This window comes from Poecile atricapillus, chromosome 1, assembly GCF_030490865.1.
Source record: "Poecile atricapillus isolate bPoeAtr1 chromosome 1, bPoeAtr1.hap1, whole genome shotgun sequence".
In the NCBI taxonomy this organism is placed as follows: domain Eukaryota; kingdom Metazoa; phylum Chordata; class Aves; order Passeriformes; family Paridae; genus Poecile; species Poecile atricapillus.
Genome location: NC_081249.1, coordinates 70212531 through 70230200, shown reverse-complemented (window position 1 = coordinate 70230200; position 17670 = coordinate 70212531). Strand labels below are relative to the sequence as shown.

Sequence of the window (17670 nt, the reverse complement as noted above, 5' to 3'; positions counted from 1 at the left end):
GCTAGCACAGGTAGCTCTAGACAAGAGTATGACAACTTGTTTCATAAGAATGTAGTAAAGGTGTTAACGTTATTTGAGAACTTCATTCAAAGGTTAACAGAAGCAATAAACTGTCCTGTGAAGCGGCAAAGCAGTAAAACTACTGTAAAGCCAAATCTATTTCTGTATGAAGCTAAGATGATACTGCAACAAGCTGATCTGATCAGACAGTGGCTAGAAAGGACTCCTGCAATGAATGGGAGAGGCCCCTGAAATTACATCCTCCTTAACTAAAGTTAGAGGGAAAATTTTCAGTCCTATACAGCCTTAGCATATCGAACAGCTAAGTACTCGTGCTGTGTGAAAACTTGTCCTGTTTAACAGAACACCCTTTTAAGCTAACATCCTGCTCATCCCAGACCTTCCCACGGTTTGGTTCTGTACAGAGTCGGTATTCTCCAGGCGTCAGCCACTGGAGGGCAACGCAACCCATTTCTCGTACACCACGGTCATGCACACAACCTTTGCGGGGCCAATAAAGCCGATGTGATTAACAGACTGATGTGCTTTCAACAGCACCGCCTCTTGCCCAAGGCAAGTGTTGCACGCTGTGAAGTCATACTTTGGAGACATTAGGCTTACTTGCAAGCTTCGAGGCTAATTAATCGATTTTCTTTCTTTTCAGTTGATACCAATGCAGACAGCAAAAATATGCCAGCTTGACCATTTTTACTTTGTGAAAAGAGACAAATTCAGAAAGTGAAATATGAAGACTATACACTATGCAAGGCTATGCCATTATGATACTATATTAAGTTACTCAGCCTGAAGAAGCTTGACATGACAGAGAAGACCACTCAGCCTTGCTGAATGGATATTTTCCCCTTCAGAAAAAAAAAACCCTAAATGCAATACTGGATATTTGTTGTCCTTTCCCATTGATTTCATGTTGTGTAACTGCAAAGGAGATCAAACAACAATACACTTAAGAGCATTAAGTGCAAGGAAGCAGCTTTCATCAGTTTTCCTAATCAAGTGCCAGAACAGAAGTGCAATTATTCTAGAACAAACATGCTGTAAAAATTGTTGTTTTTTTCCAGAGACGTTATTTTTTTTTTTTCATAACATCCTCTGATGATTGGAATCTTCCTGCTGACTAGTTCTCCTTGCTGCAAAGTAGTATGAGGCTATCCCACAACTTTAAGGATTAACTGAGTCAATACAGCTGATGAAGTTCAGAGGTATTTAGGTTTAATTAATGTACTATCCTTTTGGCTGCTCTCTTCAAGACAAGTGCCTCAAGGACAATTTGTCTCATTCTTTAGATGCACTGAAATATTTTCAAAGCAGACTTACAAGTGTGTAGCAACAGCTGTAATAAGGTTTTGGGTTTTGAAAGTGGCTCAAGGCAGCTGCTTCAACTTTTAGTGGAATAAGGCTCATTTCTGAAGATTGTCAGATTGGTAATCCTGCCCATCAGGAATGCCTTCCACCTCCCTCCCCTGTTATTAAGCAGATCACATCCAAAAGCCTGCAAGCAGTGGCCTTTACTATTGGATGTAAATCCTCTTCTTTCCCTGTATTTCCAAAAAATTTGAGGAGCCTTGAGCTTCTGAGGGCCTCCTGGTGGGCATCACCCCCTTCAGAAGTACCCCCCGCAAGGACATCTGACCACATGCAGACCAGATCATCACTTCAACCATGCAAAAGTAACTTCACCCTTGTCTCTTGTTTTAGAAAGGCTGTGGATAAACATAGCAGACTTGACCACCTCCAACGGTTGTGGAACTTGAAGTTGAAGGCCTAGCAGTTCTTACTCACAGTAGCATTTACTTCCTTGTATCCAGAGGATTAAGACCCATTGACTTCACTTAGGGACATACCAGCTTGTTACTCTCTCCCACACGACAAGGACCTGTCCTGTTATTGACCCTAGGACTTGCAACTCTGCTATGCAATTTACTTTGCACCAAACTATTCATGCTACAATTAGTAGTATTAATAACAGACCACTGTATCTCATAGCCTCTTCATTTAGCATGTTTAGCTACATCAGATTTTGAATGTCCTAATCATATTGATCTTAAGTCTGCATCACACAATTGTTTAGGTTAGAAAAGATCTTTAAGATCCTCTAGTCCAAGCATGAACCCAGCACTGCCAAGTGTTCTGCCAAACCATGTTCCAAAGCACCAGAACTACTCATTCCTAAAGCATCTTCAAGGATTGCAACTCAACTACTTAAATCCTTGTGGAATTTAAACATTGTCTAACACACCTTGCTTCAATTCTGAGGCATGAGACACTTTCTGCAGGACTTTAATACTGTTTCCCCACTGTGCTTTACAAGTTCAATTAGTCAGACATGAGTTATAAATTCCCTTATAAAAAGCTCATTCAGTTCTTCAAGGCTCTTACTTCACACTATTTAACGAGGTTTCTTCTAAAAAAAGATGGGATTAAAGTTTGACAAAAATAAACTCTCTTTCTCTCATCATTAAGAGAAACCAGACTTGATGCCCTGACAAATTCACATGGCATTTATTATCACTCAAAAAGCATTGAGTTATGGTTTAATACTCTTACATCACTGGGCCTGAAAAGATGACATTTTTCCATTTGCATCTGTCTCCTTAATGTCTGCTCAGTAACAGTCATAGCTTCTGCATGATTGAGTAAATAAAGCATTGTGAATTCTGTAGTGTTTTGAGAGACAAGTCACTTGGGATGCTCGTCAACTCTTAGAAGTCACGAGAGAACTCATGCCGGAATTTGGTACTTTTCACTTAAGTAGATCAGCAAGCTAGTTACTGCTTCTAGCTTGGTGATGTGCTTGATTGCTCCAACATGTGTTACATTTTTAAGAGCAAGTGATTATAGATCAGTTAAGCCTCTCACAGAAACATCAGAACTACAAGCTATGAGAAAGAGCTGGTTTGTACAGAAGTTCACCAAAGGCTTCATGTCATTTAGAATTAAAGCAATGTTAAGAGTGTTTACAGTCAAGAATCATACTTCTGATTCTGCACACTGTTTGCAGGACTAGGATCTAGTACAAGAAAGTGCTAAAGTACACTGAGGTAAAGAAGCTGCCCCCATTAGAGAACAGAGTTGACTACAATCTCCAGGGGTCCCCTCACCTCAAGCACTCTGTGCTTCTAAGCTCAGACAAGTCAAAGTTTTAGCAGCCATACAAAGCTCCATGAATGCTCCCATTTTAATTTGTTTTGACAGTTTTAAATTGAGACATATGAAAGACAGCTTTCCTCAGAGTGAGAGAGCCTCACCAAAAGCCTCCAAACTTTCTCATTTACGAAGACATGGCATTTTTTAATTGGTTAATTAATTAATTAAATTAAATTGGTTTAATTGGTTTAATTAATTAAACCTCAAAGAAGAAGTTATCAAAGCAAACACCTGAGAAGCTAAGAGCTGTATTTAGAGAGGTGGCAGACAAGTTTGGACTTTTCCTTGCACTGAAATGCAAATTTGGCCCTCAACAAGCAACACGGATTCAGTAAGACACTGACTTTCTTGGGATAACACTTTTTTCACAGGATTACCATAACAAACTGAGTACCAAAGATGACACCAGGTAAGGAATTCTGCACTTCAGAATTGTCAACAAGTTTACATACAAACAATGACTCTGAAGTGTGACTGAGTTTGTTTTACCTGAAATATGCTATTTCTTGCACTATTTTCATAGTTGCTTTCACTGTTCAACAGAAATGCAGTTCAAAGTTAATCTGGAAGTGCATAAGGTAGGAGTTCAAAGAGGCAGAGCACAGCATGCTGCCGACAAGGGATGCAGGGCATGAACTTCAGCTACCAGGTCCTCCAAGAGGGCTTTGTTCCACAGGACTGGGATATCTTGACCTTGAGTTATAACCAGTTCATGAGAAAAAAACCCTGATGAACAGTGTTATGGTTTTAATTCTTAAGAATTTAGAAAATTGCCAGTGTTCAACAGCGTAACATTGTAGGCAAACATTCCGACATACTCATGTCTGAACAAAGGAAGATATGGCAGATTTCACAGTGGAGCTTTTATTATCTAGCTCTTCTATTATCAAAAGTAATTTTAAATACGCTTCCTTCCCTGTAGATCCATGTCCTGCAAATTAAGAGATCTTTAGATCATCTGCATGCAAATACCAGAGTTGATAATAGCAGCAGCCTTGAAGTTAATACACAGTTGCAAAACACTTCTCAGTTCTCTCAAGAAGCCTGCAAGAACTGTTCTCCTTTAAATTACTGGAAATTATGTGTCTCTTTCATTTGCTAAAGGAGAAACAAATATGACACATTCCTAAATGACACTTACCCTAAATCTTAGGAGTAAAGCAAGTTGCATCAAGAAATGAAGCTATTATTTCCTTTAAAAAGTTACATTTAGTAGATGGGGTTTTAGATGTGTTTTACTGCAAGCTGTTTCAGTTCTGTAAACAGCACCATGGATGTTAGTAATATTTATCTTTCAAGAACTTCAAGCTTTCAGCAGGTACAGTTAACATGTGTGGTACTCAATTATCTTTGATCATGAAAACATGAACAAATTCTGTAAACTTTAATACGGCAATTAAAAAGCTTTCTTCAGCTTTCCCAAGAGAGTGCCTTGCAGTTTGAGGCCAACCAGAACTTCTCTTTACTAAAAATGATCCATTGTACGTGACATTAATAAGTGTAGGGCTTCCACAAGAATGCAAAAGTTGAGTAGGAAAAGGGAGAAAAGTACTGTACATTTTCACCAGGGACTTCACTGGCACTGAGCTTCTCAGCCAATAGTATCTGATAGGGTGCTTCCATTTAGGGTAACAAGGAGCCCGTGACAAATTCTAGTCACAGAAGGTGGTTGTTAGCTTCAACATACACAATACACAAGAACACATGCACAGCAACCTTCAGACTATGACTGGGGAATGCTTCTCATGCTGGAAGAAAGAGCTCTCTGTGCATCTCCATCATTCCAGGCATTAGGAGCCCTACAACAGGTCTTGTACACTAATGGGCTACCATTGTGTACGCTAACGTTGCTACCATGCAACACCACAAGTGGACAACAAAACAGTGCAGTTACTTACTGAAATGCTATTGCAGATACCTAAGTGACTACTCAGTCAGTTCAAGCCCCTCCACTTACCAGCTTGTGCAGCAAGACACAGCATTATGCGCTGTCCCAGGGAAGGTACTGTTTTTCTTACAGACTAAAGATGATAAGAAATAGAAAAGCTGGAAGTAAACTCAGGTCTGATATTTCAACTCATAGGTACATCCTCCAAGTGCCTTTATGGCTGGCTTGGATTTTCTTAGGAGTTCTTATAGTTTGGGGTGGGTTTTTTTGCTTTGTTTTGTTTTGTTTTTTTTAAAGTAGTTGCATGCAGAAAACCTGCAAAGATAGTAAGTGAGCAAAAAAACAGATTAGAGTTTTCATACAAGATTTTATTCTTAAAAGTTAGCCTGAATTTGTATATGTTGTCAGCTAAACTTATAGTGAAAAAAAAACTTATGTTCAGCTCAAGCAACTTGATATAGCTACAGAACAGTTCTACTGTGAGTCAAACTTAGGACAGTGGGAGTTAAAGCTCTTGGATAACTCCCCTGTTCAAGTCAGAACATAAAAAGACATCCATACCTTTGCAGCAGATGTTTTAGAGATGCACAGCAAGAACAGCTATTTTATGCACTACAGTGAGTCAGTTTTGAAGATAGGATTTTTTTTTCTGTGCAAGATACAGACCAATAAACAAAGTCAGCTGGAGACAGTAGCTCCAAAATGATATTAAAAGGAAATGGAGCTTCAGAAGCACAAGAGAAGACCAAAGGAACATTTTTCTCTGGATTCCAAGATGCAAGGAGGAAGTTGTCATCAATCAAGCTAACAGATATTGCACAGGAAAGCAAACAGACACAGGTCTGTAACTTCTCTCCTCCTCTTTAGAGCTATGCAATGTGTTGATTATCAAAATTAACCAGCCTAAGAAGGTTATTGTTAGACAGGAAAGTTAGCCACTGGGACAATGCTCATGGACTTCTAACATCTCACAGTGAGCTTCAAGGATTGCTGCAAAGAATGCTTCTATGAAATAGGAGCTCAGCTAAGCCAGAAGATAAGCTTGGATATACTGGTCAGTCCAAGGAGGATCAATCTGCGTGTAGGATGTAGCTACAGAAGAACTGCAGTGTTCGAATAAATGCACAGACACTCACAGTACAGGTGGATCAGCAGCTCATACATGATTGTGTTAACAGACACACAGCATCAGTAGCTCTCACTTCACAAAACTGCGTGCATTTTTGAAAGACTTCTTGTAGCTTCAGGTGATGCAAAAGCAACTACTGAGGTTAAAGAAACTAGGAAAACCAGAATTCCATTTGCTTGGCCCTGTTTCATGTTAAGCATAAACAGGAATAGTATGTTCCTTGTGAAGTTTAGTCACTTCCTTGTGTTTATCCCAGATTGAAGCTAAAATTGACAACACTAAAAAAAAGTCTTTTTGAATAATCTTAAATTACTAACTAGAAAGTTCTTAGCTCTAAGAAATTCAGGGCAGAAAACACTGCTGCTCTTGAAGAGCAGCCTCGAATTGCAAATGGAATTGCATACCACAGAGACAGCTGGAGCCTGGATTTTTTTTTGCACATGCCCAAATTCATTTGAATGAAGCAGCTAAATGTTGTCACGAACAAACAAAACAAATTCCTAGCAGAACATTAGAGACTTCAGAGAACTAAACAGCAACAACCAGAATTACACTGCCTCAGGAGTTCAGCAGACACTGTATACAAAGAAGATTAAGATGCACTCAGACACAAATACTGCATATTTCTAGAGACAGAACAGAACTCTTACCGAGAGAAGGGATAAGAAGCAGATCCACCCAATAAAACTCACCTACCTCTGTATGAACAACAGACATTACTCAAAGCAAAAAAAAAAAAAAAAAAATTGTCAGAATACTCAGGTATGGGAAAGCAAAGATGCCTAGGTTACTTATAGCCTAAATTAAAGTCTCCTTGGTGAGTTTCTTTTTGCTTCTCAAAGTGACAAAATAAAGGCCTAATGTTTCTATCCCCTCTAACAATCCTCATATGCAGCCTTGGTAAAACCACAAGAGGAATACTGGCCTAAAATATCTCTTCTCCATCTCCCAAGTAATTTTCTACCTTCTCAATGTCAAAACCAAGTAGTTTCTGCTGATAATGCTGAACTAATAACACTGCACGTGATCAATTCTTATGCTGCCTCAAGCTTCATAGCCGCAAATGTCAGCTAAATTCCAAGGATGAACACATATCACTGGTCAGTAAAGAAGTTAATTCCTTTTTCCCACCTCTCCAGCTTCCAAAGTAGTATTAAAAAAATATTAGGGGGACTAGTAATTGACATCAGTTCAAACAAGTGGTTTGTTTTTAGTTTTAGAGTTCTCATATTGCATTGGACAAAAATGGTGTTTCTAGAAGCTTCACTCTTATCCAAACCCACTTGTGTATTTACTAGCAGTTTGTCACCAGAACTCAGACTTCAAGAAGGGTTTTATGGAATATACAACATGTGTCTGATTTATAAGAACCAATGGCATATCTGATGCCTGAAAAAATAAATTTCAGGCAGCATATAAATTAGATCTAATAGCCTGACATGAAGTTGAACACTCAGCTTCAGGAGAGTTCAGCTGTTCAACACCAGAATTTTAAGTAGACAAATACTGCAGTTCCAGTAAGCTCAAGGAGCCTCCCAAGCTGTCACTCAGTTCAAATCCAAACACTTCCTGTGAAATAGTTTTGTTCAAAGCTATTTAGACAATTTGCACTTCTCAGACTCAGTTTCAACCCTGGAAATTGAGTTCCATATGTTCCAGATTTCCAACAGCTTCACAGATACTACAAAGACACTAAAGCATTAAAAAAAAAAAAAAAAAGTCATCAATTTTTTCTAACCAACAGCACATGAACAAGTCCCACAAGAAACACCAGTTAAGGCAGCTTTGAAGGAGGTAACAGAGGCATTGGTTCAGTGAGAACTCAATATACCAGGCACTAGTGCTCTCTCTTTGGCATTACTTGGTTTTGGTGCTCTGGGGAACAAGGTTTCTGCTATTGGTAATGCCACATGTCAGCACTTCATTGCTCTTTTCACAAATTCCTATTATTTTAACTCCTGGATAGCATGGCCTACCAACTGTCAGTCGAGTTCAAAACACATGTGCACATATTAGAAAACAATTTACAAATCTTCAGCACTTGAGACAGTGTAGAGGGCACTGGATTTAGAGCTACAAATTTAACATAAGAATTTTCATATGCAAGGCAACAGTGCAAATGCAAGTTCATTGGGCAAACACATGAAAACACATCGTGTTCATTCTGTGTGAACTTTCAGCCTCTGAGATAAAAACTTTTAAATTAAGCTTCTTTTGAACTTTCTGCTATAGAAAAAAAATCTTTCAATACAAAGAAAAAATTTTAAACCACAAACCATTGCATTTGACAATGCACAACACTAATTCTACTCCCATCTTACTTACAGGAACTGCAAATAATGAGACTGGATCAGGGATTTGACTGTTTAAAGAGTTTATAGAAAGTGAACATGAGGTGGCAGAAGCTACAGTTAAATTTGATTCTTATACTTCAAACAACAATAAGAATCCCTCCTGTGAATAATCCTACTGCTCAAGGAAGATCCGCGAATTCTAGCACTTTTGTCAGATACACCTTGGATAACCATGACTAGTAATCCCATCTGTGGGCCACGTATGTAACTATCAAGTATAACATATCTGTTGTGTGATTAGTGGAATATTTCAAAAAGAGACATCAGAAATCTCCTTAGCACAACTGACAGCCACAGTGAATCCTGAGAAGAAAGCAGCTACAGCCTTCTTGCCTCACACCTTTGAGGCTTGTTTCCCTGTATTAATATTGTGTGGAGCTAAAAATATCTTTGGCACATCATAATTCTGTTAGCATTCTGACACTCAAGTGCTTTTTTCCTTTCTGTAATGCATCTGTTCTATAACAATTCATTAACAGCTTTAAGCATATCAGCTGCAAGCACAGCTGATCTCGATTTCTAAAAGAACAATTTAAACAAGAAAAATAAATGAGTTTCCATTATATGCTCATGATTTAAAGCTGTTTTCTTCTACTAAAAGCCCAGAGGCCTAGAACGCTGGCCTCTAGCCAACAGTAGATTAAAAAGATTTACTGCACACATAGTGACCTTCTGCTCTAAATCACTCCCAAACCTGTTGTTCTTAATTCTGTCCACCCCCAGTTCAGTCTAATGCACAACAAAAGCAGCTGCCCATTGTACAGTTACCTAGAGAGAAGCATCTCCTCCAGCGGCGGCACAGAGACATGATGTTCATTCCTTCTTGCACTGGCTGCATGGAGATGAAAACAGCAGTAGTCCTTCAAAGATCTCTACAGCATTAGCAGGTCTCAAAGCTGATTAAAGTGATCCCCATGGTAATCTGTGAAATATATGTTTGCACTTGCAAACTGCTCTGCACTGGATTCACAGAAGGCAAGTGTGCACTAGGTGCCTGTGTATAGCCACGCACAGAGACAGCTGTGGCTTTCACTGAAACATTCTAATACGTTTCAACCAAGGGAAAAAAAAAAGAAAATTCAACATTGTCTTGGATTTCAGCACCTGAAACAATGACCTGTCCAGTTCTTGGACTCTGACCCCTCCCCCCCAACTCTACCAGGTTTCAAAGCAAAATTTCTCAGTGAAATCCTAGTAGAAATGTTCTGTTCCTACCAGAGATGCTACCTGTGATGTTACAGGTCATGAGACCCACTCACCTCTGCAAGTATAAAGGGTTATTTTTAACTTACTTTTCTTTGCTTCTGAACAAGGTTAATAGCAAAGTATTTTGGCTGTCAAATGGAAAGGTTAGAAATTATTTCAGCTATCACTTCAGTCCATAAAACCCTCTCTCCCTTAAGAAAAGAAAGCGTAGTTTTCACTTTCTTTTCACCCATAGTAAACCCATTATTATGTGCCTCTCTTTAAAGTCATATCTACTTATGTTGGATACATCTTGGATAACCACGACCATTAGTCCTATTTGTGGGTCATGTACATAACTATGAACAGCTCTCTAAGCTCCTTCCTCCCTGGCAGTCTGTCTCCCTTCTTCCCATCACCCCCCTCCAAACCACTTGCTTTCTTTCTGGATAGAGAATAGAAAAGAAAACATCAGCACCTTGTTTTAAGCCTCAGAAGAGAGCCACAGGAAGAAGCAAGGGCTTGGCTTTTTGAACTGTACCAGGAGTGACCATACCAGCAAAACACTGGATCTGTAGAAGATTTCCCTGCGGTCATCAGGCCCACTGGAGTGGTACATATTCTATTTTTGTCAAGGGAGTACAGTTATGCTAGGACAGCTGTGCGCTGTGAGAAAGCCAGCCCACACTAGCACGGGGAGATGGGAAGAACCTCCAGTGGCTGTTAACTGCCAACAGCAGCACCTTGGCCAGTTCAGCCCTCCTGAAGCTACCAGCACACCAATGTTGGTGGCACCATCAGCTGTGGGGTTTAGTTCTGTTTATGCCTGTGCAGAGGCGGGCTCCAGATATGAGGGGTGCATCGAGACCATCTCTTTCCACCACCAGGAAGCTGCATGCACCACCTGCCAACTGGCACAACAAAGGCTGGCAAGAGATAATCAAATATTTATGAGCAAGATAATGACAGGAAACCATGGAAGACACTGCTAGCTACAAGAAAGTGCTTTTCCCTCAGGAGAGGAAGGTAACTCTAAAATTTTAGGTGCTCTTATCCAGCTTTCATTAGGGAAGCATGTTGCATAATGCATGAAGAAAAACATCAGAGAACAATGTTTGAGAACATTATCTATTCCCTACACAGATGCATCCATGAGCAGATAATGTTGTATCTGCCCTCTGCATACAGTTGTAGTTTAATTTCCTTACTAAAAATACGATAGAAGCTCACCAGCTGACTACACCAGCTTAGCCTAGATGAGCAGTTCCCTACAATGGGACATATAAATGACCTTTCTGGAACCCAAACTTCTTATCTCACCTTTTCCAGGCTGGTGAGGTCTGACAGCAGACTGAAGAGGCACCTCCAATACAGCTAGAGAAGAGTATAGCAACAGCACTAGAACAGCCAAGCCCAAAATCTGCCAGGTAGGGTCTGCTTACTGTCCTGGGCTCCTACTTACACCCTACGGCCTCATCCCAGCCATCATAACCACACTCAATCTACCTTATTTCAAAGCTTCCTAAATCTCTACATCCTTCAATGGCTTGTGTAGATTTCTCCAACCTTCTCTCAGAGCAAGTAGAACATGCACAAGCCATATACAGGATACTCAAGAACCATTAGGATACATTTTAAGCCAGTACTGTTGGCATATTTACCATCAAGTGTGCTGCCTTGCATCAGTACTGCTTTTTATTATTGGAAATCCCTTCCATGCATAATGCTGAGTATCACTGACTCAGTGCTGGCAGCTCCAGGCATTGACAAAAAATGAGTCAGACATCAAAACATTAGAAAAGCTTTTTTTAGGCATTACAATGTTCAGAGTTTTGGAGTTTGAGGCTTGATTTTGGTCCTTCAAATACATAAGTATTCCCTCATCCCTGACCCTTTAGAGTAAACACATCATGTGTTCAGGATTGCCTGCAATTACAGCTTGATTGTTCTGCAATGCTGGCTCCTCTCCCCACACACTGCTTGAAAGTGAGCTAGAAGCTTGACATAATGCTGATCAGAAGTATCATGAAAGCACTTTTATTTTTGCTTTAACGCTGAAGACAAGGTTCATCTCTGATGTAATAGATGTATTTGCATAAAGTTTAGGGAAAACTTTCCAAAAACAAGTAATCTTGCATCCAACACTGATTCTAGTAAAACAGTCTTGAATATAAGTTGCTTTTTTGTGTACACCTCCCTAACAGGTTTTTGCTCATTTAGTATATCTAGTGTGCATATGAAAGGACTAAACTAAAACCAGAAGCTTACAAACAGAACAGAAAGATGGATAATTCCCTAACCCTTTCCTTCCTCAGGGAAACTGTTCAGACCTGAGCAAACTTATTAACAACCACAGAGAATGACTAAATATCAGATCAGTGTATTGCATGTAGACCTGTATCTGCTCTTAAAGTCATCTTGTGATTGTCATTTTTTTTTCCTCACAATCAGAACTACATGCTAGGGGATAAGCCAGGAATGCCCAGCTGAGATGATTCACTAAGGAAGTTGCAAACAGCAACTACTTTAGACAGTTACCAACATAAGCACATGAAAATGAAATTTCTAACCACCTAACTCACAAGCATTCACCCAGTCTCAACACATCCATCCCCCAGCACAAGTCTCCTGTTTTGTAGCCAAGGCACAAAAGTACAGCTGGTTAAGGTAAGAGTCAGACCTGCACAGCATTTGGGCAGCACAGGTGAACTTCTTCATGCAGCAGGAACTGAGCTTTTCCCACTTGTTTCCAGCATTCCTGCCTCCAAGATCCAAGTGCACCACAGACAGGTACCAAGACATACCATTCATAACACCGAGCTATTCTTCATCCCATTATGCAGATTTCACCATGACCACTTAATCAGTTCCTGAACATTTTGGATTCCCAGAAATCTAACCTCAAAAATATATCGAAGTTTTGACCCTTTCCTGGCCTTTGTACCTCACAAATCCAATAATGTCCTTTAGTAATCAGTCCATACCCTTGTGGAATACACTAGTTACTGAAAAAACCCTCTTTTACCATTAGAGTACAGACCAGAACAATTTTTTGAAGGGTCATCCCTAATCAGGCAGAACACAAGCTTCCTTCCCATTCTCCATCTCCCACATTTTGGTCACAAAGGCAGCCTACACCTCTCCAAGAGCCTGCATCAGCTCCTTTGTGGCCCACACCTGCTGCAGCAGGCATCACTGCCCCCAACAGTACTGCTTCCACTACTTCTGCATTCAGACTTCAACTCACCCAGCTGTGCTGAAAACTGGCTGCACCAAAACATGAAGCACAGTAGGCACTGCTGCCATCCTCTGATGTCACTGCAGTTACTCTGTATTTCAAATGGAACCTCACAGAAGAGCACAGAACTGTAAATGACCAGTGATCTAATTTTTGAACAGTATCAAACAATTTTCAAAGCTTTGAAGTTGTCCTTATTATAAAATATTTTGAAATCAAATATGGAATTTCTATCAGTCTTCCATAAATTCTAGATTTTCAAATCTAGATCTACTTTCCTCCTAAAGTTCCAAGTCTCTAAAGGAGAAAATATTTGTTAAACAAATGCAGAGCAAAACTTCAGTCCAACTGCAAATATGTATATAGCCACACTTAGCACTGGGGTTTTTTGTTTGTTTTTTTTATTTTATTTCTTGTTTGGTTGGGGTTTTTTATTTGTTTTGTTTTTTAAAAAAGCTTGAAAGCAATTTTTTCTTACTTGCTCAATGTAAATTTCTTGTGAAGGCTACTACAGGACACTATCTCCCCATGCTGAAACATCTCCAAGGGGACTGAATATTCGGACATGCTGGCCCAGCAGTGAAACAGTGGTCTGATTTACTACTAGTGTTGGTCACAACACTTATGAGCAAAACTGAGGCTGTTTGTTGGAGACCACAGAATAGGAGCTCATTTAGACAATACCTTACCCTAGCAGTAAGTCCTGGCCCTTCCCCAGTATACACACACTGCTGGGGAATGAAGTGGATAAATGATTTTGAGTGGATTGCTGTGGAAGTTCTTCAGTTTAAAGATGAAGTTTAGGTTTTAATCTCTGAAGTTCTGACAGGTCACTACATACCTATCAAGAGCACAGATCAGAGTTGAACAAAATTGCTCAAGCTAATTTTATACAAATATCTTTCAGTGCATATTGTCCAACCACCAAAAATTCCCTTTAGCAGTCTACTTTCAATATAATACGGTTTTCTTACAATTAAGTTGAAGTTTCTTTCTTAGCAACTAATCAAGCTAGCAAAGCTAAGGACTAGAAGCTGAACATATCCTAGTGATGATGGCTTCAGAGACAGATCTGAAGACACAGGCTAAGCATCAAAATGTCAACTTTTTAAAAAGAATTTTCTACTCCTTTATGGTTTGATCTTTATTAGTGAAATGCAAATGCTTCTGGAGGCCAGAAATATATTTTTAACACAGTTCAGCATCACATTAACTGTGGGGAGTCCTAGCAAAAGGAGCTTTTCCTTCTGCAGGGAGTATGCGATCTCAAAGACTACTCTGTAGAGAAGTTTAAACTGCTTAACAGTATTAGAGTTCAGACTCCAAGCCTCTCCTCTGCCTACACCCTCAAATAAATGATCACAATATGCTAAGCTCCTGTAGCACCTTCATTCCACACAAACCAGGAGTGTGTATCTAGCACTGGAAGCCAGCAAAGCGCCCACAGCCACAAGTAGAGCTCAGAATGCTGCAAGCTGTTAAAAAAACAAGTTTCACCCAATTAATAACTTGCAATAAAGCAAATATCGTTTCATTCTGTGTACTTCAGTGTAGAAAGAGAGTCAATACATTGGCCAGGTTCCTGGCAAGACAACGAGAAGGATTACAAGCAAGAAACCAAATACCACAGCTGGCTTAAGTGCATTTGTTCCTACTCTGGTGACTTCATCAGTACTGGCCACAAACCATACTAATTAGCAATTACTCAAGTCTTGTAGCAGCTAATGATTTCTCAAATCTGGAATGTACTTCTTTGCTGTTATATTTAGACATAAATTGTATTTGCTTTGTAACAATTTGAATTCTCGGCATCTTACAACAAATACATTTTGTTTAAACATTACATTAGAAAGCTTGTGTTCAATAATTTCAAAATAGATTTGGTATTACCAAAATTCATGCAATTTTTGTTGGGATGAACTGACAAGTTTTCCATTCATGACACCTCACCATCCCACCCACTATTAGCTTAACTTCCATCGCATTCTAAAAGGTTAAAAATCTTCAGCATGCTGACTCAAAACAGATCAAATTGGTAGGGGTAGCATCTAATTACAAGATTTACTCCCTTCTGCCTGAGGCTGCTGGTTAGAGAACATAGTGGCTGAAACCCTGGAAAAACAGCTCTTTTAGCATCAGTTTGTCAGTGGAATCAATTGATTTAAGATAATGACACTATTGTATCAAACCCCACTAGTTCCAGCTCAGTTTTCCCAGTCAGGAAGCCAACTTTTCAAATGCAGGTAATAAGCGGGGTAATAACTGCTACTGCCACTTGCATTTGAGAGTATTTTCCAGCCAAAAGTTCAGGTATAACCAATTAACATTCCATTGTCCTTAACTGGACGTTGGTCAAGTTCAGAAACCTGCTTTTTGCCTACCTCCAGGATTTATCCCTTTAAGATTTTTATAAAGCACCTGTTCAAAAGAGTCCTGAAGTAACACTTGCATTGAGCACCAGTTTTATGCTTTCATATGGCAGACATTGACAGGTGTGCATGGAACTGCCTACGGGGTCAGAAAGACCATTCTTCTAACAGACATTTGTTAATAATGAAAGAGTAGCTATAGGTTCTCTTTTAAATGTAATTCCCTAGCTTGTACAATCAAAGATTCATGTTCCCTACCATAGACTGGGAAGGGAATTAATTCTCAGAGCAGCTCAGATCTATGGAGACTTCAAATAACTTAGTATTCAATAATGTAACCTCAAATAATTCAGTAAGAGAATTTTCAGTTTTAAATTTCTTTTTACCAAACCATCTGCAAGCTGCTGATTGGATGCTTTAAATCAGGAAATAGTAAGCACTTGTATGCAAATGCATGGAGTACAAACAAGAAAAATCAATATCCAGTCTCTTACTCTGTTATACTATTATGTTGTGCAAGATTAAGGTCTCTTAATCCTGATGAGATTAGTGATGAGTCAGCCAATTCATGTTTATATAATTTTAACGGAGAAAAGCATAAAAATTTTAACTTCGAGATGGTATACCAAAGCCTATACTGCCATAAGATCTACAGAAGACACAGCTTTTCACGTATCTATTCTGTTTATTTAAAACTATATTAAAATTAATAAATGTGAGATTCATCACAATTCAGTAACCTGCTAAAGGAGGCATTTCTATACTCCCCTTCTCTGAAAAACATTACCCCAACTGCTTCCTTTTTAAAAGGTGAAGGGAAGAAAGGAAATCCCAATTGTCTTTTCCAGAGCCAAACAGAAGCCCGAAAAAACAGCCAGGTCATGCCACCTTCTGTTTTGCAAGGCATCCCTTTGACTAACACTGAAGGTACTGGGTCTCCTCTGCCACAAGTCCTTGTCCTTGCAGCCAGTAAGTTTCAGACTTAAAGAAAAAATAATATATTGCAGCTTGGAGAAGTTTTCTACTTTGTGTAACTTAGTTCTCCAAGTTGTTGACATATCAGAAATCCAGGAAGATATTAAAACATGACTTCATTTCAAGAATTTGACTTCAAGCCTCAATCTCAGGGCTCATAGCAAAGAAGCACACCAAGTCCCACAACAGAAAGAGTATGGTGGCCTGAAGCCCCCACAACTTGCTGGAGTGTGATTTTGCACTACTATTCACAGATAAACAGAAGCACACTGTAAAATTAAGCACACTCTGAAAATAAGAATGATGTACACCTACCACCAACTGAGCTGCTTGCCTACCACCCTCTACATAAGTTTGCCTCTTTGGAGGCTTCTTACGGCTCAGCTTTAAGCATTGTCCCATCTATACATACTCAAGTGCAGCTGTTTTCTTTTAAAAAATGCATTTTTTAAGATACCTGGCATACAAAGGAAGAGATAACAAGCATTCCATAAAGCTACCTTTCTTTCTAGATTATGTCAGTGATACCTACAGCAAGCGTACTTGATGTGTACGAAGTGCTTTTGTTTCCAGAAACAATTATTCATCAAGCAATCACAATCAAAATCAAAGTACAAACAATCAATTTTATCTTTACAGAAAATATGAAAGAGGATACAAATCACTCATATTCCTGTTCTAGTGGCCAGAAAAATTCAGAGGTAAACATTAACAGACATCACAGGATGAGTCTCTGATCTCAAAGTACTCCAGAGTGATCTTCCAGTTCTGAAATGTAGGAGATGCTCGAGCACCTCTATTCCCACTATAAACATGCCCACACCTGCAATGTTGCCAGCACAGAGTACAACAAAATAGAGAAGCCAACTGCACCTTCAAAGCCACATTTGTACTTGGACTGCCAGACCACCCCTGCCACATATAGTGAGAATGCAGCACTGTCAGCTGAAGTCATCTCTGACTTCCATGAAGACATTCAGGACTTACAGAAGGCAGTTCTTAAAAAAAAAAAAAAAAAAAGAAAGAAAAAAAAAAAAAGACAAAGAAGTTTGCACCAGGAGCAGATTAGGTCATAAATTTCACTAGCAAGATAACCATCTTTTCACTCACCTTCATCCCTACTGGATCACCTCTTCACAAATCCTGCCTTTCAATAAATAGGAACAATGCTTATTAGACCTCTATTATCTAAAGACAATACTGAATGATAATAGTGAACTATTTTCACTATTTATTTTGTGAACTAATGCCCTGCCACCTAGCTTGTGCTCTACTAACTTGGGCCACCAAATCAAACTAAAGGAGCATGCCTATTAATAGATAGTCCTTGCAATCCAGTTATCAGTGCCTTTGTCTCACTGTTACCA

At 39.3% G+C, this 17670-nt stretch overlaps 1 protein-coding gene across 1 annotated transcript in view; it reads right to left on the bottom strand.

Moving 5' to 3' along the window:
- ATP8A2 (ATPase phospholipid transporting 8A2) overlaps positions 1 to 17670 on the bottom strand; it is a 319093-nt gene that overhangs the window by 283450 nt on the left and 17973 nt on the right. The gene's annotated exons all lie outside the window — the stretch shown is intronic.